At 41.8% G+C, this 25,478-nt stretch overlaps 1 long non-coding RNA gene across 5 annotated transcripts; it reads left to right on the forward strand.

The window, feature by feature from the left end:
* The first annotated feature begins 6,404 nt into the window (after positions 1–6,404).
* On the forward strand, positions 6,405–14,635 carry LOC113609841 (uncharacterized). 5 transcript variants are annotated; one of them, XR_003428833.1, is made up of 3 exons: positions 6,405–6,965; positions 8,182–12,853; positions 14,452–14,635. It is a non-coding gene; the product is annotated as an uncharacterized LOC113609841 (long non-coding RNA). The 5 variants fall into 5 exon arrangements; XR_003428835.1 differs by lacking the exon at positions 6,405–6,965 and having other exon boundaries at positions 7,466–11,889; positions 11,970–12,853; XR_003428836.1 differs by lacking the exon at positions 6,405–6,965 and having other exon boundaries at positions 7,466–9,104; positions 11,514–12,853.
* The last annotated feature ends 10,843 nt before the right edge of the window (positions 14,636–25,478 follow it).

Below are 25,478 nucleotides of genomic sequence, written 5' to 3' on the forward strand. Positions count from 1 at the left end.
ATAGTATCTATGTCATAGAGCTGTGGATTAAATTAGTTATGTATGTAAAGTATATAGAACAGTGCCTGGCATGTGGTAGGCCCTGTATAATTGTCAACTGTTGCTGCTGCTGTTATTGTTAGTATTGAAGGAAACCTGGCTTAAAGTCAAAGGACTGGATTTAAAATCTCATCTTATTCTAGGTTATTAGACTCAAGTGACTTGAGGTCACTTATCCTATTATTGACCTTCAGCAAGTACCTTAATCTCTGAGTACTGATTATTTCTTCATCTGTAAAATTGGAATAACATTCATTTCTAGAGAGGCTGTGTAGAATAGCGGTCCCCAAATTTTTGGCACCAGGGACCGGTTTCATGGAAGACAGTTTTTCCACAGATGGGGGCAGCAGTGGGGGGAAGGTTCAGGCGGTGATGCGAGCGATGGGGAGCAATGGGGAGCGGCCGATGGAGCTTCCCTCACTCACCTGCCGATCACCCTCTGCTGTGCGGCCCGGTTCCTGACGGGCCACGGACCAGTACCGGTCCATGGCAAATGGGTTGGGGATCCCTGGTGTAGAACAGTGAGTAAAAGCATGGACTCTAGAGCTGGGTTACTTGGGGTCAGATTCCAACTACACCACTTTTAAGCTGTGTGACTGTGGGCAAATAACTCAACCCCTGTGCGCCTCAATTTCATTACCTGTAAAATGAGATAGTAATCGTACCTTATGTTCATAGGCATAATATGGGGATTAAGTGAATTACTAAGAGTTAATATATGTAAAGATGTGAGAACAATGCTTGTAAATGCTCGAGAACTGATGGCACATATCTAAAGTGCTTAATAAGTTTTAACTAGTATTCTTTTCTTACAGAATTTTGAGGATTGACTGTATGAATAGGCATGAGGGACTTCCCTGGTGGTGCAGTGGTTAAGACCCTGCACTCCCAATGCTGGGGGCCTGGGTTCGAACCCCGGTCAGGGAACTACATCCCGCAGGCATGCTGCAACTAAGACCCAGCACAGCCAAATAAATAAGTACTTATTTTAAAAAATAGGCATGTAAAGGTGTTTTATAGAAAGTACTAGTCAAATGTGAAGACTTAGAAATCTGCAATATAGTCTTCTGTGGCTATGTAATTAGGCTTCACCTGGCTTAGCATGCCCAGGCAGCAGTAAACATTTTCTTTTGGAAGTCTGTTCAGCTCAGAGCAACCCCCTTAACTGCCTCCTTTAGCGGGGGATGGGCCCTGGCTGCTATGTTTGTAGCTTGTGAATTGTAGATACAAAAGCTGACACTTGGTCTTGCTTCCAGTATAACTGAGCACTTTACGTATCAAATTCGGGACAAAGCTTTGCACCCTGAGATAAACCAAAAAAATTGGAGTCATTCTGACTGGTTCTGATCTCCAATAATAAAGCCTTAACTATTTCCTGTAAACCTGGACTCCCTAGCCAAAATAATTCTGTCCCTGATTTTTGCCATGCTGCTATCTAAGGATACATCATGACCTTTGTGAAACTGATAGTCATGTGGGAAAGTTGCTGTTTTCCCACCATGAGCAGACAAGTGTAACTGTCATAACCTTTGTAGTTTGAGTTTCTTTTCCTTCAAATACTTGTGCGGGTTTTTTTGTTTTTGTTTTTGTTTTAATCTGGGAAGGCTGTTCCCTTGTACTCTTTGCAAGTAAACTTTATCTTTTCGAAATGTTCCTGTCTTGACTATAGTAGTTGATTGGACTAGGGGTTGCACCCCTGACCCAAGATGGGCCAGATTCTCTGCTCCAGGAATTGGTATTCGTATTCTCTTCCAGCTTCTTAAACCAGGAAGATGTGAACTGGAGGGCTGTGGAGTAGCCGTCTACACCAGATATGGAACAGAGAGGTGGAGAAAGTTCACTGCAGAGAGGAATGAAGCAGAAGCAAGGTGGGGTGGGAATGAGACAGGGGTTGAAGGACAGCCCTAACAGCCAATACGCCAGTAGCCTCCATCCTATCACACTGTTTTATTCACTTTGTAACACCAATCACTGTCTACAAATGTTTGTGTCTCTACACCTCCAAGAATGAAAGTAAGCCCTGTGAGGGCAGGAAAATTGTCTTGTTCATATCTGAATCCCAGTGCCTAGATCAATGCTTGGCATATAGAGGGCAGTCCATAAATACTGACTAGATAAATGAATTCTATTTACTTGTTCATATTCAAATTAGAAATCTGAGAACTTCTGTCCCATTGTTTCAAAGATGTCAATATCTGCTTTGAGTAATTACAAATTTAACAGAATTAGGGACATTGACCAAATAATAATTGCATGTAATTAATTTTGAAGGCTGAGACTTCAAAAATTATAAAGAACTTGCATTCCATGGAATGGGTTGCATTATAGCATCCCTTTAAGAAGGCAAAGTTCATGGGTCATCATGTAGAATGATCTGGGATGATTTCTCCCAGCCATCCCTGGGGTTATAATGATGAGCCCTTAAGAAAATGAGAGAGGGCAGCCGTCTTGTTCCTGTCTTCACTATGAAATCTAGGGGCATAGGCATATAATTGCTTGGTTTTATGTGTGACTTACATAGAACTTTCATTATCCCTTCAAAAGGCCTTTTTCTTACAAAATGTTTAAAGGAATGCCCTTTATAAGTAGCTAATTAACATGGGCATTTTGTGCAATTAATAGTAATGGACTAAAATTTTTCATATATTATCCACCAGTGCTTATTCATGATAAATCTGTTTTGATCATAATGAGTGTTTTTCTCTGGTTAGGTATTTTATCTTTGTTAACACAGAGATAAGCAATTTCCCACCCTAGTTAAGGAGTAATATGGATCTGTATGGTTCATTTATGTTTCTTTTCCACTAACTTTACCTTCCTGAGTCAAAATTTCTCTATGGGGTAAAATGTCATTTAATAAACTTAAGCACTCCTTGATTTTTTAAACCAAAAATGTTTATTATGTCCATTTGTTCTCAGTTTCCTTCTTTTTGAGTTTTTAGGTTTTCTCTCCTCTGTGTGTGTGTGTCTGTTTGTGTTGCGTGTGTGGTGTGTTGGAAACAGATTAACCATTTGGGAGGGTATAATTGTTTTTTTAGAGAACTCACTTTCAAATTATGTAGCAGCACCTTTTATTATTATTATTAACTTTTATTAGAGTATAGTTGCTTTACAATGTTGTGTTAGTTTCTGCTGTGCAGCAAAGTGAATCAGTTATACATATACATATATCCACTCTTTTTTAGATTTCCTTCCCATTTAGGTCACCACAGAGCACTGAGTAGAGTTCCCTGAGCTATACAGTAGGTCCTTATTAGTTATCTATTTTATATATAGTAGTATATATATGTCGATCCCAATCTCCCAATTCATCCATCCCACCCTCCCTTACCCCCCTTGGTAACTGTAAGTTTGTTTTCTACATCTGTGACTCTATTTCTGCTTTGCAGATAAGTTCATCTGTACCATTTTTCTAGATTCCTATGTGGCAGAACCTTTGACAATATTTTAAGCCCTTCTGACCCGTATTTAGCTTTACAGAGGGTCTGCCGATAATGACGCCTCCAGAAGGAACAGAGCATGGGACACCACAGCTTGTTCCTGTCTTCACTACAAAACCAACAGATCCCCTCCACTGTATTTACGTTTATTTGGGCAAAGAAACATTTACTTGAAGTCCTCTTTTAAGAATACCTTTTTGAGCCATGTTCTCCATACTTTTTCTTCATTCTTTCTGACTTTCATTTGCTTTATGTTAGTGTGATAATGCCTATGCTCTTGTGATAATTGTATATATTTTTTTCTTTTTCTTCTTTTCTTTATGAAAGGAGGTTACTTTTGTTCAGATTGACTTGAAAGCATTCTCAGAAGTGATCTGTGGGAACTTGGATGAAAACGGACCCTTTGTTGGTCACTGTTCTTGAAAGATTTCTTACTGTTTATTAATTACCTAACAATTGAGTCCTCATGCAACAAATCTGATTTTTTTAATATCTTTATTGGAGTGTAATTGCCTTACAATGGTGTGTTCGTTTCTGCTTTATAACAAAGTGAGTCAGCTATACAAATACATATATCCCCATATCCCCTCCCTCGTGCGTCTCCCTCCCGCCCTCTATCCCACCCCTCTAGGTGGTCACAAAGCACCGAGCTGATCTCCCTGTGCTATGTGGCTGCTTCCCACTAGCTATTTTACAGCAAATCTGATTCTTTATCATCCTTTGCATTAAAAAAAAAAAACTTTGAAAGTTTTGGGCTTTGGTCTCTATTTTCTATCTTTCCTATTTTGTTTAATTGAAATCACCCAAACTGATAAAATATAATCAAATTGTGAGAGAATTATAAGTCTGCATGAATTAAAAATTGTATTCATTGTCCAAAGGATATTAGAACAGAGAATGACCTTGGAGGACTGTTGTATTTTAGAAGTCTGTACACTGAAATCTATCCCTGTTATTAAAGAATTACAGATGGGGAAGATTTATCTATTAAGCATTTATTACTGCATCAGCCTCACCAATTATCTATTGACTATGTCTAAATGATGGTAAATTTTTTAAAGGCTTGAAATATAAATGTTTCCTGTTGGGCACAAGCACGGAAGCTGAATCTACTGTTAATGGTCTGCTTATCCAATTGCCTTTAATGGAGATAAAATAACCATTAGGATCTATTCCAAGCCCTTGTGTATTAGATGAAAATTTTGCAATTAGTGCAACAGCAGCTTTTGGTTTTGAAGTCCCTGCAGCTGTAAGTTTGACTTTAAGCAGTTGATTACTTTCTGCAGTGGTAGATTAGATTATTTCTGTGTGTTTCTTATAACCACATGAAATTTCTGTTGTTTTTACTTTTTAGCAGATCTTCATTTATTCAAGGTCTTTTTGATGACGTGCCTGAGCCAGAACTGGCTAGTAGGGTGCACCTTGTATGGCAGCTTGGTCTACTGGGTTGAGATCGTGAGACCACATTTTGCTCAGTGGGAAAAAGTACCCTGCTTGATTAGTGATGTCAGCCATGGAAAGAGAATGGATATTAGTGATGGGCTGTGCATCTGATATCAAGTAAGCACAGTTAAGCCTTTAGACAACCTTTGGAAGGCACTGAGTTACCATTACTGTGTGGAGGAGGAAAATTTTTCCTCTACTCTGTTAGGTTTGTTTCATGAATGGGGTCTGAATTTAACTGACAGAAGAGTTAACAGGAGAGAAGGAATACAAATTTATTAGTTTTTTATGTGCACAGGAGTTCACAGAAAAGTTAAAGAAGTGTCTAGACTTGGGGACATATTACCATTGTAACAAAGGAAAGGGGATTTGAGGTTCAAAGGACAATAAATTGTAGAGAAGTGACTAGAAAATGTATTGGAGAACTAATGGAAGATAAGGGTTATTTTAATAAAGTTTGTTTAGGCAAACTCATCTCAGTGTTGACTCCCAGTCTCTGATGATGAGTGTTCTTCTCTTCCTGGTACAGTGGGGGCACATCCTGATCCCCTTCAAATGCTAACCTATTTTTCAGAGTGGAAGATTGCAATGTAGGAAAAAAGTGAAAGTGATTGTTTTCGCAGCTCCTTAATTTGGATTTTGAAAATGTTTTCTCCTCTCAATCTCCCTTGAAAGTCAGCAAGTCTATAAAGCAAGTGAATTAACTTACGTTTCAAAATTTTGTTTCTTACTCCAAGAGCTTTTGTGATGTCTAAGACTCTGAAGTACAAAAACTTATTCCAAATTACAAAAGGGCTGCGTTGAATCTTTCAGGTTGCGCTGTATTTGCCCAGCTGCATGTTTTTCTTCCTTTTCTCCTATTTCTTCATCCCATTCTAACACATGCTTTGGTGATGACAGCCCCATCTGTGTATTTCCTTTTACTTTCTTCTTCTGGATTCTTTATTAATACCCATGCTTTCCTACATGCAGTACAGTATAGAAAAGTTCCTGTGGTACTTTACATTTGTAAGCACTAGGATTTCTATTTCCACTTCATTTTTCAACTTTTCTTAATGTGTTATGCCTAGAAATACAATAATATAGTCATTCTGGTACTGCAAGGTTCCCTTGTGTCTGCTTCTTTTTGCCTTTTGATTTAATCTTCATGCCTAGTGGTGTGCTGGAGTTGCTCGTTAATTTTTTAGGGATTTTGTGAGCTGGTTTTTAAACATGGCCATTATTTAAAATTGAATTATATAAACTTACAATTAAATAAATTATATTAAAAACAAAGGTAGGACTTCCCTGGTGGCGCAGTGGTTGGGAGTCCGCCTGCCGATGCAGGGGACACGGGTTCGAGCCCTGGTCCAGGAAGATCCCATGCCACGGGGCCACTAAACCCGTGCGCCACAACTACTGAGCCTGCGCTCTAGACCCCGCGAGCCACAACTACTGAAGCCTGCGGGCTTAGAGCCCGGGCTCCGCAACAAGAGAAGCCACCGCAATGAGAAGCCTGTGCACCGCATTGCAGCCAAAAATAAATAAATTAAATTAATTAATTGTAAAAAAAATAAATCAATTTAAAAAATAAAAACATTGGTAATAAGTACTCTAAACTCAATTCAACACTTCCTAATTACTGTACTATTATCTATGCTCTTGAGGATGTTTCTGCTGACTCTTATCTATCTGTATGGAGGAAATACTATCTATGGTGTGCTGCTGCACACCTCTTCACAACTCTGTATTTAGCGATGTCATTCAAAAGCCACAGACTGGAGCTTTATCCTCCCAGGGACCCAGTTAAACATTTGCCAGCACACCACTGCTCTAAGCCCGTAAAATGCTGCTTGATCATATATTAAGTTTTAATAACCAAATCCTCATTTTGATGTGTTTAACATCATTCTTCTTTCTTCCAGTTTCAAGATTTGTGCAAACAGTTCATTGAAAGGTTTCTATCAAGACATATGCTTTGTCCTTTCAACCTTGTCCAAATAGGATAGTTTTACCCTCTGCAACAGAAGCTGTCTAACAGAAGATCAACTTTTGTTTTATTGAGTAGGTTAGCTTCCTCCTTTGAGTCAGCTCTAAGTTTTTCATTTCATTTGCTGCAGACAAGCACCACTAAAATTTTTGAGTGGATCTCTGTCAGTTGTACCGTTATCAAATTGAGTAGTTGCTGCAGCTTTTCAATTCCAGCCGTCTGCATAGGTGGCATAGTTTAGCTTCTAATTCATGCTCACTCCTTTATCATCTCTTCCAATTCACTCTCTGAAGATACATTGTCAATGCAGCTATTTCCACTTGAAGGAGACTCTGATTTAACTGAGAAGAAAACTGATGTATTTTTATTTTATTCTATTTTTTTAAATTTATTTATTTTTATTTATTTATTTTTGGCTGTGTTGGGTCTTCATTGCTGAGTGCAGGCTTTCTCTAGTTGCGGCGAGCAGGGGCTACTCTTCATTGCGGTGCGTGGGCCTCTCGTTGCGGTGGCTTCTCTTGTTGCAGAGCATGGGCTCTAGGTGCGTGGGCTTCAGTAGTTGTGGCGCACGGGCTTAGTTGCTCCGCAGCATGTGGGATCTTAGCGGCCCAGGTCCCCTGCATTGGCAGGCGGATTCTTAACCACTGTGCCACCAGGGAATTCCCGAAAACTGATGTATTTTTTGAAATGTCCTGCTAAAACAGCTCTTTTCTGAGAATTTTCTTTTAAGAATTTTGCAATTTAGAATTCCTCTGTTATCATCTGGGCTTTCTCTTTTACTCTGGCGGCCGCAGCTCAAGTGTTGGAGACCAACGACATCGAAATTATCTCAGTAGTCTAAAGAGTACAGTAGGAATTAAAAGCATAAATGACCAACATCAGAATCTTTCCAGGGACTTCCCTGGTGGTCCAGTGGGTAAGACTCCTTGCTCCCAATGCAGGGGGCCCAGGTTCGAACCCTGGGCTGGGAACCAGATCCCGCATGCATACTGCAACTAAGACCCGGCACAGCCAAAATAAATAAATAATAAAATAGATTAAATACATTTTAAAAAACTGCAAAAAGACTAACAAGACTTGATCTATTTAAAAAAAGAATCCAGATTTGGCAGAGACAATTTGAGAACGGGAGATTCCAATCCCTAGGGCAAGGGACAAAAATGCAAAAATAAAAAGATAGGACAGGGCAACAGATGGCAAATCCCTATGGCTTCCCACTTTTGCCTACCATAGGCTGAAAAAAAATTTTTTTTCAGAGATGGTTTAGAAGTTGTGGTGTTTTATTTTTAGGTAACAGTGAGAAATTGCCTCAAAGTGTACGTGCCAACATCGCTTTCCTGGTTCTATGGTACTTCCTGAGAGAAGAACTTCATTTCTACGGGAGTTGGTGATTGAGGTGAATCCTGTAATAAAAGTAGGTTCACAGGGTACATCCCCAGGGGTGATTGACTGTGATATGACCAGGAGCTCCTGAGCTTTCAACGCTTCCCTTGAAATTTGCTTCCACACGCAGACAGCGGCACAGGTGGGTGTGGGTCTGGGCCTTCTCCCAAGAGGAGGGAGCACTGAACACTTCAGCTTACGTATCTCCTTGGGGCTCCTTAGTCGGCGGGGGGAGGGGAGGTGGGGAAGCTGCTGCTGTGAAGTACTCCCTTTGTGGGGAGACCTGGAGTAGTCAGAACTTGGGGTGTCAAGGGAAACCTGGCTGACACACCACAGTAGATCCCCAGGTTCCCAGGTACAGAGGCCTCTCCATATCCCTCTGATGTCTTGGACTGGGCAGAGGGTGCAAGGACAGGGCGTCCCAGAGCTGTGCTTCCCAACAGGGGAAGAGCCGGGTGGACGGTCTCTGTCTAGGAATGATGGGCACTGGCAGAAGCTGGACACGTGCCACCGTGCTGACAGGGGGTCTTATTCCATCTGGTGCTCCAAAAACATTGGAAGGCCACAAAGCTAGCAAGTGCGCTGCCTTCCTGTCGTAAGTATTCTCTGGTCGCTCTTTTAGTGTTTGAATTGGCTGTAAGTAGAAGGACAGAGAGATCAAGTTAGAGAAAGCACTTCCTGGCTGGAGTATACAGGCGGCGCCAGGCTAATTGACAGTTTTGGCCTAAAAGAACCTTTTTTTTTTTTTTTTTTTTTTTTGAGGGAGCAGTGCACATATGACTTCTGTAGGAGATAAAGGGAGCATCTGAGGCTGGGGTGACATGCAATAGGTAAGTGTGGTTGAAGTTGGGCTAAACTGGGAAACTGGTTTGGCTTTTGCCTGATTCGCCTACATTTTGAATGCCATCTGTCCTCTGAGATACAAAACTTAGAGAATGGGGAAGCAATTCCTGGGGACAGGTCCATGTCAGTGTCCCCAAGTAGAAAGGTCCTAAAGCATCCTTAGATCGCTGCTGTACCCTGGTCACTGCCACCCACCACCAGAGTCATTTGCATGCTGGTGCTTTGACTAAACAGTTAAGATGGGCTAGATATTTTCTGTCCTTTCATTTTTCTCCCCTTTATTACCAGTGTGTCACAATGGTAGGACATCTTCCACAAAGAAGTCTTTTTGGCACAAGTGAGCGATATTCCACAAACCCCATGACTCATCAGTGTCCTTTCATTTGGTCTAATATCTTTATATCCTTCTTGTCTCCATGGACCTATTTTTCATCACCAGTTTCCCATTAGAGTAGTAAAGTCCCATGAACAAAAACTATAAATAGGTCAAAGCTTTTCTTGAGCCCAAGTTCTGTTGGTCTTGCTAAGGGAGCCACAGAGCTTTTTAGGCAAGAGTTAGAGCCTACAAACACCCTAGTCATTATGTCCTAAATGATTAAATTTTTGGTTGGTGTCGTTGTTATTTTAGGATTTCCTTCAGGATGATATTAGAATTGAAATGGTTAGTTTCAGCTTTATGTCTTCTAAACTTAGCCCAGGACCGAATTTTTCTGGTATGACAGAAGAATATTACATGAAAAAAAAAAAAAAAAATCTGTTCTCGCTGAATCCGAAACATTTCTATTTGGGTTCAGTACACAAGAGGTTTGAAAAATTCAGACCCACTCTTATTTTACCAGTCCCTCAAATATTACCAGAGTGCTAAGTTTCAACAATTCAAGTATGGACTTCTCTTGTCAATCATCTAAAACAAAAGTTCCTAACCTGGGAGAAATTCTGCCCTCCAGGGGACACTTGACAATGTCTGGAGACATTGTTTGCTATCACATATGGAGGATAGGGGGGCTATTGGCATCTAGAGGGGACAGGTCAGGGATGCTGTAAACATCCTGCAATGCACAGGGCAACTCGGCAACAAAGAATTATCCAGCCCCAAAAGTCAATAGTGCCGCTATTGAGAAACCCTGATCCAAAGTAACAATTCTTTTAGGAAACATAAATGCTATTATTGACTTACCAGCATCTGAACTATATAGTAGCTTTTTCTGTACCCAGGACTGCTGTCACTGCTCTCTTCTGGCAAACCAAGCACCCCTTTCTATAAACAGAAAAATGAAGTTGTCTTAGAACCCCTTTTTTCTTTTGGTCTGTTGCTTCCTTTCCAAATGGGTACCTATTACTCAAAATGTGGAGAAGAGCTACTCAAAGTACATATACTAAGTGTGTGGCTCTGGCAAGATACACAATGTCTTGGATAAAATGGGAAACGTGCAAACAGACTCAGGGCAAGTCAAGGGCCAGAAGCGGTCTCTGTCCCCATCCCTCCTTCTCACCGGAACCCTGGCCTCACATACTTTCTTGCCTTGTGTCTCTGTGTCTCTGCTCTGCAGCCAGAACCAACCTTGGCCTTCTCATCCCAGCTTCCTCCTCTGCTGGGACCTCAGAGACGGTGCAAGTTGGTCTACGAGCCCATGTGCAAAATTACCCCTGACACCACCCCACGCCCCCTCAGCCAGACCCCAGGAGCAAGCCAGGTTTCAACTTTGACTTTTATCTCCTCCCCCCAAAAACACACACCTTTTCAGCTATGTGTGTATGTTGGCTAAAATTCCCTTTTTTTTTTCCTATCTTCAGAGGATTTCCACTTAAATGTTCACATTAGGCCCTTTGTGACATCCTGTAATGTTCCAAAATATGTTTAGTCCCTTGGATGAATTAAGTGAATAATAATGCCAAAAGTATCTCATGAAAAAAAATGTATAAATAGAAAGCATCGCTCTGAATATAAAATTATCAGAATCAGTGGTTAAAACAGTATGCTCTCACTTCTGATACCAGCCCTATGAAGAAGGCATACAGGAAGCGCAGATGTCCTTTGGTCCTGAAGCCATAACTGGGCTGCTATGAACTAAGTGTTTGTGTCCCCCTACAATTCATATACTGAAACCCTAATTCCCCATGTGATAGTTTGGAGGTGGGGCCTTTGGAACGTAATTAGGTTGTGAGGTTGGAGTCCTCATGACTGGGCTTGGTGCTTTTATAAGACAAGACACCAGAGAGCTTGCTTCCTCTCTCTCTGCCATGTGCGGATGCAAGATGGTCGTCTGCAAATCAAAAAGAGAGGCTTCACCAGGAGTGGATTGGCCGGCACCTTGATCTTGGACTTCTCAGCCTCCAGAACTGGGGGAAATCAGTTCTTATTGTTTGAATCACCCAGTCTGTGATATTTTGTACAGCAGCCCAAGCAGACTAAAACATGGACTCAGCAGGAAAGAGCGCCAAGATCAATTAGCAATGTCCATCCTGATTAAGCTAAATGGGCAGTGATGTTATGTATGCTTATATTTCCCATTAATTCTAGATATATAGTAGACATATATTTCTATCTACCTTTTTGGAAAGAACAAGAATTCTTTCTTTTTGGGGGAATCATTCTTGTATCCCCATACCATTGGTCAAGAAATATATGTTGAATAAATCACTTGTACAAATTCTAAAATTCACACATGACCCTGTATTTTACTCTATCTCCCACAGAACGGGTGAGAACCAGGGACAATATTGCCGAGTCTAGATGCCTATGCTGGGTGACCAGCCAGACTGACTTGCTAGGTTAGTCATTTGTTCCCATAAATCAGTCAATAGCAACACACAATTCAAGTTTCCACAAAATGACAAGTTATATGTTACAGACTTCTAGGTTGCTCGTGAATAATGGGGACTGTGATGACAAAGCCCAAACTTTCACTCTGAGGTACCCCACCAGCAAAAGAGTGTATGCCATTCTTCTAGAGGCCTAGTAGGAAAGCCATTGCCTACTGAAATATATGCTGGAGTCTCCCATTTCATCTTAAATATTTACGTGAACTTTGAACTCTATGCCACAATATGCTTATTATACTACTAACATGTTTTAAATCACCAGTTAAATTTTTCTCAAAAAAAAAAAATCTTCCAGGAAACTAGTGGGATCTAGTTCCCTGACCAGGGATTGAACCCAGGCTCCCTGCATTGGGAGCGCAGTCTTAACTCACCGCACCACCAGGGAAGTCCCTATAATAATGTTCCAGTCTTCGAAGAGGTATCATGTTGAGCTCATGGCTTGGCCCACCTCTGACCTGCCACCAGGTCCTCTGAAGGAGCACATTGTGATAGATGAGAAGGGCGGGTGTGATACATGACATGCCCTAAATGGACTTTGGTAGGTGTGGCAGGTCAAACCGTGTTCCCTAGAAAGACCTGTACCAGTTCTAACCCTCAGTACTGTGACTGTGACCTTCTTTGGAAATAGGGCCTTTGCAGATATGATTGAGGATCTCCAGATGAGTTCATCCTGGATTTAACCCAATAAGAGAGTTTTAACACACAGAGAAACAGGGGAGAAGGCCTTGCGAGGATGGAGGCAAAGACTGGAATTATGCTGCCACCAGCCAAGGAACTTCAAGAGCCAAAAGAAGCTGGAGAAGGCAAGGAAGGGTTCTCCCTGAAAGCCTTTGGAGAACACATGGCCCTGCTGACACCGTGACTTCTGACTTCTAGACTCTGAGAATAAACTTCTATCGTTTTAAGTCACCAGGTTTGTGCTAATTTGTTACAGCAGCCCTAGGAAATACACATAAGAACTACAAAAATTACAATTCCAAAGATAATACTGCCAATATCTGAACCCTGCTCTGACCGTGTGTCAGAAGTCCATTTTAACCGCTGATCTCAGGCAAAGGGGCAAAGCTACAATGAATCTGAAATTCAGTCTCCAAACTGCTCTGCTAACTACCCTCACAGATGCTTTGCAAAATAGATCTTTATCTTAAGAACATTATAGGTGTTTTTGACCAAATGCAGGCCATAACCAAAAATATACAAAGTCAGATGAATCCCAAGAAAAAATTCTTGCCTATAAAAATTGGATTTGTATCTCAAAATACTTTGACCTCATAAGTGTCCTTGATGCTCACCTACTGCCTATTACCATCTTGTAAAAGTATCTAGTGGTTTATTTAATTGTGAAGATTGTCAGAAGATGTATTTCAATGTTTTTAAAAGTATCTTAAAATAACATAAAGGCCTAATGCATCTGGCATTGGCAAATATGACTTGGAAAATCAATTCTGTATATTTTTAGACCATACTACCAGACAATTTGGTCATATCCATCCATGTAATTAGAAGAGCTGGAAAATGGGGCACTCTCTAGCAGTATAAACTGAAAACTTTGAAAATGTTCCACAAAATGCTAGAAAAGGAAAAATCATTTTATACATGGCTGATGAGAGAGAATCGATTAGAAAACAAAACCAAAATAAGCGTGTTTAAGATGCTGAAGGTGATATTAATGTTCTGACTTTGTAAATATTAAAAACATTATTATAGGGACTTCCCTGGTGGCGCAGTGAGTTAAGACTCTGCGTTCCCAATGCAGGGAGCCTGGGTTCAATCCCTGGTCAGGGAACTAGATCCCACATGCATGCCACAACCAAGAGTTCACATGCCACAACTAAGGAGGCTGCCTGCCGCAACTAAGACCTGGTGCAACCAAATAAGTAAGTAAATAAATATTAAAGAAAAAATAAAGTGCTTCAAAGAAGTGCAGGAAATGCGAGTTTGTCTGGGATGATCTGACTTGACTGGTGTGGGGGAGTAGGGAGGGTCAGGGAAGCTGTTTAAACTACACTCCCAGGGATGACTAGCAGTTAAGAGATATTGAGGGAGGAGCAGGGCTGCTCTGGGTGAGGAGTGGAAGGAAAAAATATTTCAGACGAAATAAGCAGCACACTGGAGACTCTGAGTCAGATCTCTGTTATTCTCCTTTTCCATCTCCCTCTGTACCCATGGGCTCTTCTCTGCGTCTTCAAACAAAAACCTAAACTTAAATAATTTTTTAGGTAGAATGTGTTGTGGAGTTATTCTTGAGCAGAAGGACCTTCCCCTTATCCAATTTAGTATCTCTCTCTCTCCCTGCCTTGGAGTCAGTAACTTAAACATTGCTTCTGAACATGTATTGATTCCTAAGTTACCCTTAGTCACCTTCATTTTAGCATAAATGAATTTAGATCCTTTCTTGAAAGAGGGAATGGATATAAAAGGGTATAAGAATGGGGAAAAAAATTTGACATAATCTATCTTATCTCCAGAGTATAGGAAACCTAGATGTCATGTGCCTTTGTGTTCCTATAGGTAAATCTAGATACCCTGGAAGGGGAAGAAGTGGGAACACACCAGTGACTACTCACCATCTGAGATGTGGGAACTCCATGGAGAAAGACCAGAAGACTCACACGCTGCGCCATGCTGAGGTGCTGAAAGCACAAGTGAAACTTTTTTATTTCTATAAATAAACATGTGCGTGCGTATACATAGATGATGTCTTGATCATTCAACCTTTATTTATTAAACACCCCCTGTGTACCATGGGAAGTAGAGCACAGAGGTGCTGGAGCAGGTGGGACTTGAAATACTGACTTTGACACTTGCTAGCTGTGTGACCTGGGGCAAGTTATTTAACCTCTTCATGCCTCATTTTCCTCATCTATAAAATGGAGATAATATTAAAAGCTATTTCACGCTTCCTTGATAGCACAGTGGTTAAGAATCCGCCTGCCAATGCAGGGGACACGGGGTCGAGGCCTGGTCCGGGAAGATCCCACATGCTGCGGAGCAGCTAAGCCCGTGCACCACAACTACTAAGCCTGCGCTCTAGAGCCCGTGAGCCACAACTACTGAGCCTGTGCACCACAACTACTGAAGCCCACGCACCTAGAGCCCCTGCTCTGCAACAAGAGAAGCCACCACAAGGAAAAGCCCGTGCACCGCAATGAAGAGTAGCCCACGCTCGCCGCAACTGGAGAAAGCCCGCGCACAGCAGTGAAGACTCAATGCAGCCAAAAATAAAATAAATAAATTGAAAGTAAATAAATAAATAAAAGCTATTTCAAGGGTGATTATGAAATTTGAATGAGGACATGCACTTATGAAGCACTTAAAATAGTGCATGGAGCATGGCGGCCCTCTATATGTTTTTATCTTTTATTATTACCATCATGCTCTGAGCTGAGCACAAATAGAGAAGAATTCATAGTCTATTTAAGAGATCAAATAAAAAGAGTGGATTTCTGCCTGCACTGCTTACTGCTTCATCCCTTGCTCACAGTGATTACTCATTAAATATTTGCTGAGAGGATCCATAAACCGGACGCAACTCAGGGTGAGTTTGACCTGAACAGTGCCTCGCACAGCTGTCTAGGTCAGAAGATGGACATTTCAAGAGCAAGAAATACCTAAAGCAGAAGTACCTGACGGTCGTATGTGTCCTAGAAAATCAGGCTCTGGTTAAGCACGTGACACCACCAAGATCCTGGCTGCTTCTTGACCAGTATCACCCCAACCCCATGGTAGGTGGTCAATATTCTTCAGCCACAGAGGCCCTTGAGGTATTTTCCAGGGATCCTGACTCCATAGAGTGGTGGGTGACCCTGTAGGCTTCTCCAGGAGCCACTGGAGACCCACCGAGCCCTGTGAGTCAGTGAGCCTGGTTCCCCGAGGGCAAAGAAAACAGGGGACAGCTCCCCAGCTGGACTTGTCTTTCTCCTCGGCTTAGTTCCTGGTGTCGGGGAGACACTGCAAGTCACACCTTTGGAGGCAGGAACCATCTGAAGAGCTCTGATGTGAATATTTGTTGACTATTGAAGGGCAGCAGAATATGCCACCCCAAATTATGCCTCTTGGCATCGGAGTTATTTTGAGCTTAAGGCCACTGAGACCCAGTAGATGCAGGAAAAGTTCTAAAAACAGGGGATAAGTTTTCCTTTTGTAAAGATTTCCACTTGTGAACGATGTCTCCCTCTCTGGTACCAGGAAGAGGAGGGCTCTTAACAACTGTTACCAATGGAGAAGGCATGACTTGAACCTGCGTAACAAGCCTTCCTAAACTGCCCCTGTTACTGTGATTTCTCTGGTCACCTTCCCATGACTGGTCTCCCACACCCAGAAACCCCAAACACCTTTCCTTTGTTTTAGCCTAAGATAGGCTATGAGCCCAAGTTCTAACCCCCTCTTTGGGTTACTCATCACTAGGTGCTCCCTTGTGTACCTGCGTGATGCACATGTTAATAAACTTCCGTTTTACTCTTGTTAACTATCTTTGCCAGTTTACAGGGCCCCAGTTGGAGAACCTAAGACGGGTAGAGGAAAAAGGTTTTTTTCCTTCCCTACGCTATTTCCTGCCTACTTGTCACTCTAAAAGCCTTTACTGAGAGCTTTCTATATTCCAGGTCCTGTGTAGTGTGCTTTTCACACATGATTTCATTTAATCCTTGCAGTAACTACATCAAGTGGGTATTTTATATGCATATTTTGTAGATGAGGAAGCCAAGGTTAGAAAGGTTAATAACTGCCCCGAGGTCACATCAAAGGAGGTGGTACAGCAGGGTTTGAATGTCTGTCTTGACTCCAGTTGATTCTTTCTGATCCCCAGGCCTCTGTTTCTTACTTGGCCCTTTGGAGTTGGACCGGGAAATGGGCATGTGTGAATATTTTACCATTTACGCAGAGCTTTTCTCAAAGCAGCCTAGAGCAGTGGTTCTCAGGTAGATCCAGGCAAAACTGAACTTTATTTGCAATTTTCCAGGAACTGTCCACCATTTTGGAAAATCAAATCACCAATGGCCCACCACTTGCATTTGTGCGTGTTGTATTCATGGGGGTCTGTCTGGAAACCAAGGAGCTGACAAACACTGTCTTCTAACAGTGTCATGCCTGAGCATCTACATATTGAAATATCTATAAATCACCCTCTTTAGTTCTGCTTTATAGCACAGTTAGAGCATTATATTAGTTCTTTGGAGGTAAGTATACAGGTAGATGGTTGTATCTATGCATTTCATTACTGGAGACTCACCTGAGAATTACAAAATATTTGCATGTAAAAGGGGGTGTTGGGTCTGATAGGTCTGGATGAAGGAGGGAGAACAAAGCCAAATGGAATCTGGGAGCTTAAAAAGACTGCAGTACTGTCTGGACTTCCTGCCCTGGTTGTGGGTGTCTCCCCCAAGCATCTCCTGTTCTGGTGGCTGCCCTGCTGACGTCTGCTCTGGGGATCCAAGGAGAGGAAGAACCAGCATGAGTGGCAGCCCCTTGGCAGCAGCTAGTCCTAGGAAGGCACCCTGAGGAGGGAACAGGGCTCTTTGGCCACCAGAGAATGGCAGCCAAGAACCCTTAAAGATTTCCCCTGAGAAGTGAGACAATGACAGACACAGAGAAATGCTAAGACAAGGTGGCAGTTGAGAGAGAACGGGAAGTACAAGGTAGGCCCGGTTGGTGGGAAAGGAAGCCTGATGCTCTGCACAGGAGACTAGGTGTGTCGGGGCAGACCCGTGACGGCACATAGGCTGGTTCCTGGTCATTTGCTGCCAACTCCCGAGGCCACTGGTAAATGTTGACCTAGCTAAGGTGGGTGTTCTGGTTGGGTTCAAGTGCTCAGCTTTCACCTAATTAAGGGTTTTCGTTTGCCCTCACCTCCCTGGATAATTATAGCTAATAACAAAAATAACTCAGAGTTGCCATGCTGCAGATGCTGGTCCAGGTTCTTTAATTGTATTTGTTCATGCCTCACAACAGCATCCTGAGGCAGGGACTTGTATTTCTATTTCTATCTTATGGATGAGGAAACTGAGGCAAAGTGAGGTTGAATAATTTGCCCAAAGCCCTGGCTATGATGAAGATCGGGATTCCAACCCAAGTACTTAGGCTGCTATGGACTGAATTGAGTCCCCCTCAAATTCATATGTTGAAGCCCTACCCCCCTCCCCAGGTATGATGATATTTACAGGTGCGTCTTTGGGAGATAATTAGGTTTTGATGAAGTCATGAGGCTGAGATCCTAATGATAAGATGAGTGCCCTTAAAAGAAGAGAGCAGAGAGATTGCTTGCTCCCATACTCTGTCTCTCTGCCGTGTGAAGATACCACAAGAAGGTGACTGTCTGCAAGCTGAGAAGAGAACCCTCACCAGAACCTGACCGTGCTGGCACCTGACCATGCCCAGCCTCCAGAACTGTAAGAAATAAATTTCTGCTGCTTAATCCACCCAGTCTATGGTATTGTATTATAGGAGCCCAAGCTAAGACACAGACCTGCTGTACTGCTCCCAAGACTTGCTCTTCAGGCCCCTTGGTTCTCTACATATGTGGTACAGTTCCAGGTGTTGGGGTACCTCTGTACCTGGAAGTCACCTGCCTGTCATATACAATGATACTGTCTACTTTTATTTTCCCATGAATCTAGGGTCTTCCTCTGACACACACCTGACCAGCACTCCCCATAGTGGGCCATTCCCAGATTATGCTGATACTCTGTAGTATTGTCTAAGGAATATTAACTCCCAAAGATGACCTCTCTTTCCCTCCCTGTGATATTGTCTGATATTCCACCTTTAGAGAGTCATTCCTTTGACTGAATTTACTGCCTCTCCTAATATTCAGTTCAATCCAATAAACATTTACTGAGCACTGTGCAATGTGGCAGGGATAAAGAGATGAAAGTTATTACCTTTTGTATTAAAGGCTTGTCAGTCCTGCCAGTTCCACTGGCTCCTTACAAAGGAAGAGCAACCTGACCAGTCTGGCCACATATAAGAGAACTGCTCAGTAAGAATGCGCCATATCAGAGGAGAATTAAGCACCCATGTTTGGTCAGGGACAATGGGATGTGAAACCAGGCCTGCCTGGAAAGAGGGTCAGAGAGAATAAATTTCCCAGGGTCCCAAATAACTTCCAGAAATCTAGAGAACCACCTCAAGAAAGGCCAAGCGGGGAGCTATGTCATAATAATTTAAAATTTTTAAATAATAATAAAAAAACAGAAATAACAAAACTAATCCTCACTAAGCTCTCATTACAGCCACAGCACTGTGCTCTCTATTTGATCTTCCCAACAATGCTACAAAACAGGTTTTAATAACCAGTACATGTTTAAATTACCTGGTCAGTTAAATTTTCTTAAAAGCTTGCTGGAATGACGTTAGGAAAACTATAGTAAACAATCTGAGTAAAATGACCCTTTTATCCAAGAAATGCTAATTTTTAAAACATCTTGTAGGTATGGGGCTGTTTTGTTTCCTTCATCTCTTCTCTTAAACTACTCACTCCTCTAGAGGTTTAGCAAAGGAGAAAACATATTTAATGACTACAGTCTTATCATTTCAAGTTTGAACAACAAAGAAATGTACGGGAAAATCTTTCCCAGCCACAGACTTTGCAGATTCTGTATCTGCCTTTTCCCTTCAGCGAATCTGCTGGGGGAGACCACAGGGAAGAAGGAATTGGAAACCTTGCAGGCAAATCAACAGGCTCGCTCACCTAACAGACTTCTACCACCGTGGTCTCTGTTTCTTTTTTTTTTTTTTAATCATGTGCTTCATCAGTAAACAATTTTGAGTGTGCGCCATATATATATGCATATATATGTATATATATCATAATTATTTACCCGTTTTAAGCATGTTCTACTGCATATTTATTATGTACATTATAGAACTCACTAAAAAATAAGTTTAAAAGTATGAATTTAAAAATTAAAAAATTCTAAAATCTTTTCCTACCCCTGTGGGTCTTGTTGCCCGCCCCCAGGATACAAACATTCCACTCAATCAGAGCGTAGGCATTTCCCTCCAGACCCCTCAAGACTCATCTGCTGCTGCTGGAGCCTTCTAAGACAGGCAGGAAGCTCTACCAGAGAGCAAAACCCACCAGACATTCTCTTAACCCCACAAAACGCCCGTGGCTTTGTGTGTTTTCTAGATGGGAGGCCTTACGAAAGATGATGTCAGATGGGGAGTGACAGTCTGTTTTCAGGATTTGTTTTTGAGAGAATTGCTTACCCCTGGCTTTGAAGCCAACCACACGCCCTTGATCATACATAATTATACCGAGGCTGGTGAGGATCATGCACTTCAGAAGCTGGGTGAGGCCAGTACAGTACACGGACCGTGAATTCCTGACCACCAGAGAACCCCTCAAAGAAAGAGAACCAAATCCTGTAGACAAGTAACATTTGAAATATTTTGTGTGTAAGTTTTATTTTTTTTCCAGATAAAAACTACCCTTGTTGTCAGAGAAAACGACAAGGCACACGTCAAATTCTAATTAAGTGAACCTAAGTTACATCATGTCTTCTCCTGTGCTGGCCTTTGCTCCCATGTTATGCTTGGTGGGCAAATAGAAATGTACCAGAAAGTGTACACATCCACATCCTGCAAGGGAAGTTCCTCCAAGAGAGCTTTCTAGAGAGCAAATTTGTATCCTGCACACATGTACAGTATACTTACATGTACTTCAGTTCTATACTCCTGGTGTGAAACCTATTTAGTTATTGTATATGTTCTTTTCATACCCTACTAGCTTCAGTTCATAAAGATTTTATAGATTTAGTTAAGAGTTTTGCATTTTTCATAAATGAGATTTATCTTCGAGATTATTATGTCTACTTTGGTTTTGCCAAGAGGTTTTCAACCTTTGTAAAATGACTAAGAAAGAAGCTTCTCCGCTTTCTCTCTGCTAACATATTAGTATTGATCACGCACGTATATTTCCTTATATTTTTCTAATCACATTGTGGCTCTCCTCAAAGGATATTCACGTCTGCAGGGTTTCTGTGAGGATTATAGCACTAATGCTTTTCTTACCCTGCTTAAGCTACAAGAGGAGGACCTTCTTGCCCTGAGGCAGACTGTCTTAGATAAATATTTTGATTCCTAGGCCAGTATCAATGAATTTCTTGTGAAATATTGAAACTAACCTTGTAAGACTATGGGCTCTTTCACAGCTCTGTTATTTGTTTAAGAAAGCACTACTAGTCACAAATCCAAAAATGGCATTTCAGATTTAAGTTTTGTTTGATGGTAACAGTAGTCTAGTGTATAGACATCACTTTTTTCCCTTACATGAGTGCTTCCCAACCAGATTTCCAGGTATAAATTTTATGTCACAAAACAGAATGTAGATATTATGCTTATAGATTATATCTATGTATATGTAGATGTATATATGTGTAATATGTATGTCTATATTACATAATACTTTTTTCTTTGGGGGAGATAGTCTGGAAAAAATCACACTGGTAGACTGTCTAAAGGTCAGATTGCAGCTCACATCAGAGTCCCCTCCTCTTGCCCCAACATTTGTGTCTCTCTCCACCTCAGGCACCTCTGTATTCTCAGTTATTCTGGTCCACCTTTAAAGATTTTTTGAAACAGCATTTTTTTCTTCCTGTTTTAAAGATATAAAACTCTGACTCATTTATTTTGGCCAAGGTAGAATACCAGAAGAGTCCTGGTTCCAGTGTAATCCCAAGAGAGACAACTGAAGAACAGGTAAACTTGGAAACTCCAATTCTAATTCACAGTGAAGAAGGAAGGAGAGGATTGGGGAGATTGATAACATTTATTATGTGGACGTGGAAATGTGAATTACTAACCATTGCCTGAGACAGGATTTGCTCTTTTTGAAGTCTAATATGAGTCTAGGAGGGCTCGGGAGTTTCCTGCAGGATGGATTTTCCAGCAGTCTTGTTCTGGATTTCAAAGGCCCGGTGAAAAGGGGAACGGAGGACCCTGTGCTTGTAGAGTTGAAGACAGGAGGGTTTAAGGATACATGGAAACCATTTATTCTTGCTTGGAAGGGGAGACACTCTGATCACGAAGCTGGTTTCCACTGGCAGAGTGTGATCTCTCCGGCTGTGCAGACTCCCGCGACTTCTCCAAATACGTGTGTGTGGGAGGGGGCGCTGCACGAGCTTTCTCCCTAGTTTGCTCAATTCAAAGTTAGAATGAGTGTGCAACTGACCTTTCAGGTTAAGGGCGATCATTTGCCGCATATTTGAAAGAAAGCATGTTTTGTCCTTGTGCTTGAAGCTTTAAACTGACAACATATTTTCATCAATACAAGGACTGGATTTTCAAACGTGTGCCAAATTTCATCTTTTCAGACTAGCTCTTTTAGTTACGTGTACAGAACCGCCAGATATCACATATCTTGCTGAACCGCCAGATATCACAGCGACGTCATTTGCCCCAAGCCCTTGAAGGAAGCAGTTAATTTATGTTGTTTATCTTTAAATTTGTAGAGTGTCTTTACCTTTAAGTTTTATTGGAACTGCACCACTAACAATGCTAGGAAAAGGACGTGCTAAATGAGATCACAAAAGGGGTTTGGAATATGTAGATGAGCGCAGTGACTGCTGGTCATGCTTAAGCTACACATATTTTTTCTAAGATTTTTGGCAATATCTAGATATCAAAATATTGCTGCTGGTAATATTAGCTTAGAAACTCTTTATTCTAGAAGTAAGGGGATCTATAGACTGCATGAGAAAAGTGATCTTATCTTTAGAGTTATTTGAATTTGAGGGTGAGGTGCCCAGCCATGGAACGATCTCACGCTTACTGGAAAGAAGAAGTATAGGGATCCTGCAGTTGTATTTTTTTAGCGCGAGTTTTAGTTTTCGTCTTTGGAGGTCATCCTTGCAATTCTCCCAAGTATTGGAAGTTTGCTTGTACAATCTGTGGTGTAAAGGAACTGTGTTTGTACTTTTCCCTGATATGTGTTATTTAACAAGGAAAGTGAGCTCTAAGCGCGTGTCAAATGCTTTCGTAACATCGCCTTTTTTTTTTTCAGCAGGTTTACTTTTATTTCGGAGTTATGTGTTATTCTAGGTAGCTATGCCTTCTTTCTTGAAACAGGAATGAACCGGTAGCATTCAGAACTTTGACAAGAAGAAAAGTAAGATCGCGGCTATGGTTGGGTTATAGTTAACGGGAACGTTTTTTATATCGCTTTTATGAATTATTTGCCGTAGACCCTTTTGTTTTGAAGTCAACGGGTTAGCGTTTTGCTCCTCCTGACATCTCTTAAATAGGCCTTTCTTTTTTTTTTCTGTAAGGCCACTTGGGTAACTCGTGATACTTTCCACCTCCGATCCTTAATGACACTTGCTAGAGCTGTTTTCCACAAAGTAGCATTTTCACAGGTTCCAGAGATCGGGACGTGGGAGGTTTGGTGGGCTGTAATTCAGCCTACTGCATCAATAAAGCCTGCAGATTTGTCAGGAGCTAGAGAATGCCACCACTAAAAGGCGCTGGAAGTGTGTAAACATGCGCAGTGTCCTTTGGCCTTGTTCACGTTGTACATGTTTTTGCAAATATTTTGGGATCCAAGATGTTACCGCCTGGCGTTTACAATTTGGAACGTCTTTCTTTTGTAAGTGATGGTCTAGCGCTTGCAGGAATAGAGTGAGCGTCTGTGTGGAGTGTTCGGAGTGTGAAGGGAAGCAGTGCCAGGATCCACCTCGTGCTCCAGATGGTGGGGGGCGGGGCCTTGGCAGCGCGCAGAACTTATCGCTCAGGGCCAGAGTGATGATGAAGTAGCTTTTTCAAAAGCAGTGTTCGTTGGCTTGGATGTTTGAAAAACTTGTGGCAGATTTTTCAACAGCTCCACCTGTTGAAGGAACTGATTCTCAAATACAACCCTGAAATAAGCCCGAGGGCTAACAACACCTTCCCAGAGCTACTGCAAGACTTGTTTGATGTTGCAAAGAAAAAGAAACACTTTTCTACAGCAGGTCCTGACTGTTATTAAGCCTCCACCAAAGCGTCAACAATTTGCAGTCAGAACCCGGTTCCTCCTACTGCGATGATCCTTCTGATGTTCTGTCAAAGGTTCAATTCAGCCTGAGGTCTCAGTGCCACACATCTCGTCGCCCAACCACGTGGGCACTGTAGGCACCATATAGCTGTTGTCGTTGTCGACATCATCATCCTACCAGGGTTATCAAGAGAGAAGAACCAGGGTTTTGGTAAGTGTTAACACGGTGCGTGTGTATGAAAGAAAGAGGGAATGAATTTATATTTTCTCTATTTCTATTTTTTATTTGTATCTGTGTTTTAAATATTCTGTGTCTTATTCTATGTAGTTCTCTTTCAGGTCATTAACAAAAGCAATCCAAGTGTTGAAAGAAAATGTTACGTTATTGCTGACGTGTACTAGGTAGTTAGGCCAATGATGGTTGTGACTGTACTTAACATAGACAGACTTTTTTTTCTTGTCATTATTTCCTGAACAATACAGTGTAAAAACTACACAGCATTTACATTGTATTAGGTATTATAAGTAAGCTAGATATGATTTAAAGTATACAGGGAGGATGTGCATAGGTTGTTTGCAAATACTAGGCTATTTTACTATATATAAGGGATTGGAGCGTCCACAGGTTCTGGTATCCGTGCGGGGTCCCAGAACCAATCCACACAATGTAGAGGGACCACCGTGCTTCCGAGAATCCGTGTGGAGCCATGGTTCTCAAACCCAGCTACACATTAGGATCACCCCAGGCATTTTTAACATGCTGATGCTTTGGTTCCTTGCACAACCAAGAATGTCAATCCCGTAGGTCTGGGATGGGACCTAGGTGTAGTTAAGGTCCCCAGATGATACTAACATGGAGACGGGGCTGGGAAGTTCTGGGTAAGCATTTCCGTCCAGGCTTCAGCTATCAAGATGCATGTAACATACCCTTTATTAGCCATGTAAATATTTGCTTTACTAAGTCTTCTATTTGTTCTCAGTGCTTTGGTCATGAAACTCATTTATAGCCCTGACGGTATCTGCTATACCGTCGAATATACTTTGTGTTTAACAGCACCCTCCCTGGGATAGCAAATACTGCTGCAAAGCAGTGAGAATCCCATGAGGACAGAAGTCCAGACTGTCGTGTTGTCATCTGTTTCCCCAGTGCCTGGAACCGAGGAAATACTTGAAATTGTATGTTGGATGGATAGGTGAACGAACAGAGAGTTAAGGCCATATATTGGACTACTGAACTAAAATATATTTAATGATAGAGTCTAGATTAGAAATATCTGTGTGTGAGAATGCCGAGCTGGGTCTAATCACATAAGTGGTAACAGAGGTAAATGTAAGGTCCTGTCCTTCAGTCCAAGGGTACAGGCACAGAAAACATCTAACATGTTTTTAGCAATGCAGGAAAAGGACTTAGTGATTACCCAAAAAGACAGTTACAGGGACTTCCCTGGGGTCCAATGGTTAAGACTCCGCGCTCACAATGCAGGGGGCCCAGGTTTGATCCCTGGTCAGGAAGCTAGATCCTGCATCCTGCACACATGCCGCAGCTAAGAAGATCCCGTGTGCCGCAACT

The sequence above is a fragment of the Aethalodelphis obliquidens genome, unplaced genomic scaffold (assembly GCF_003676395.1).
Source record: "Aethalodelphis obliquidens isolate GAN/ISIS:26980383/991018 unplaced genomic scaffold, ASM367639v1 scaffold59, whole genome shotgun sequence".
Lineage (NCBI taxonomy): Eukaryota > Metazoa > Chordata > Mammalia > Artiodactyla > Delphinidae > Aethalodelphis > Aethalodelphis obliquidens.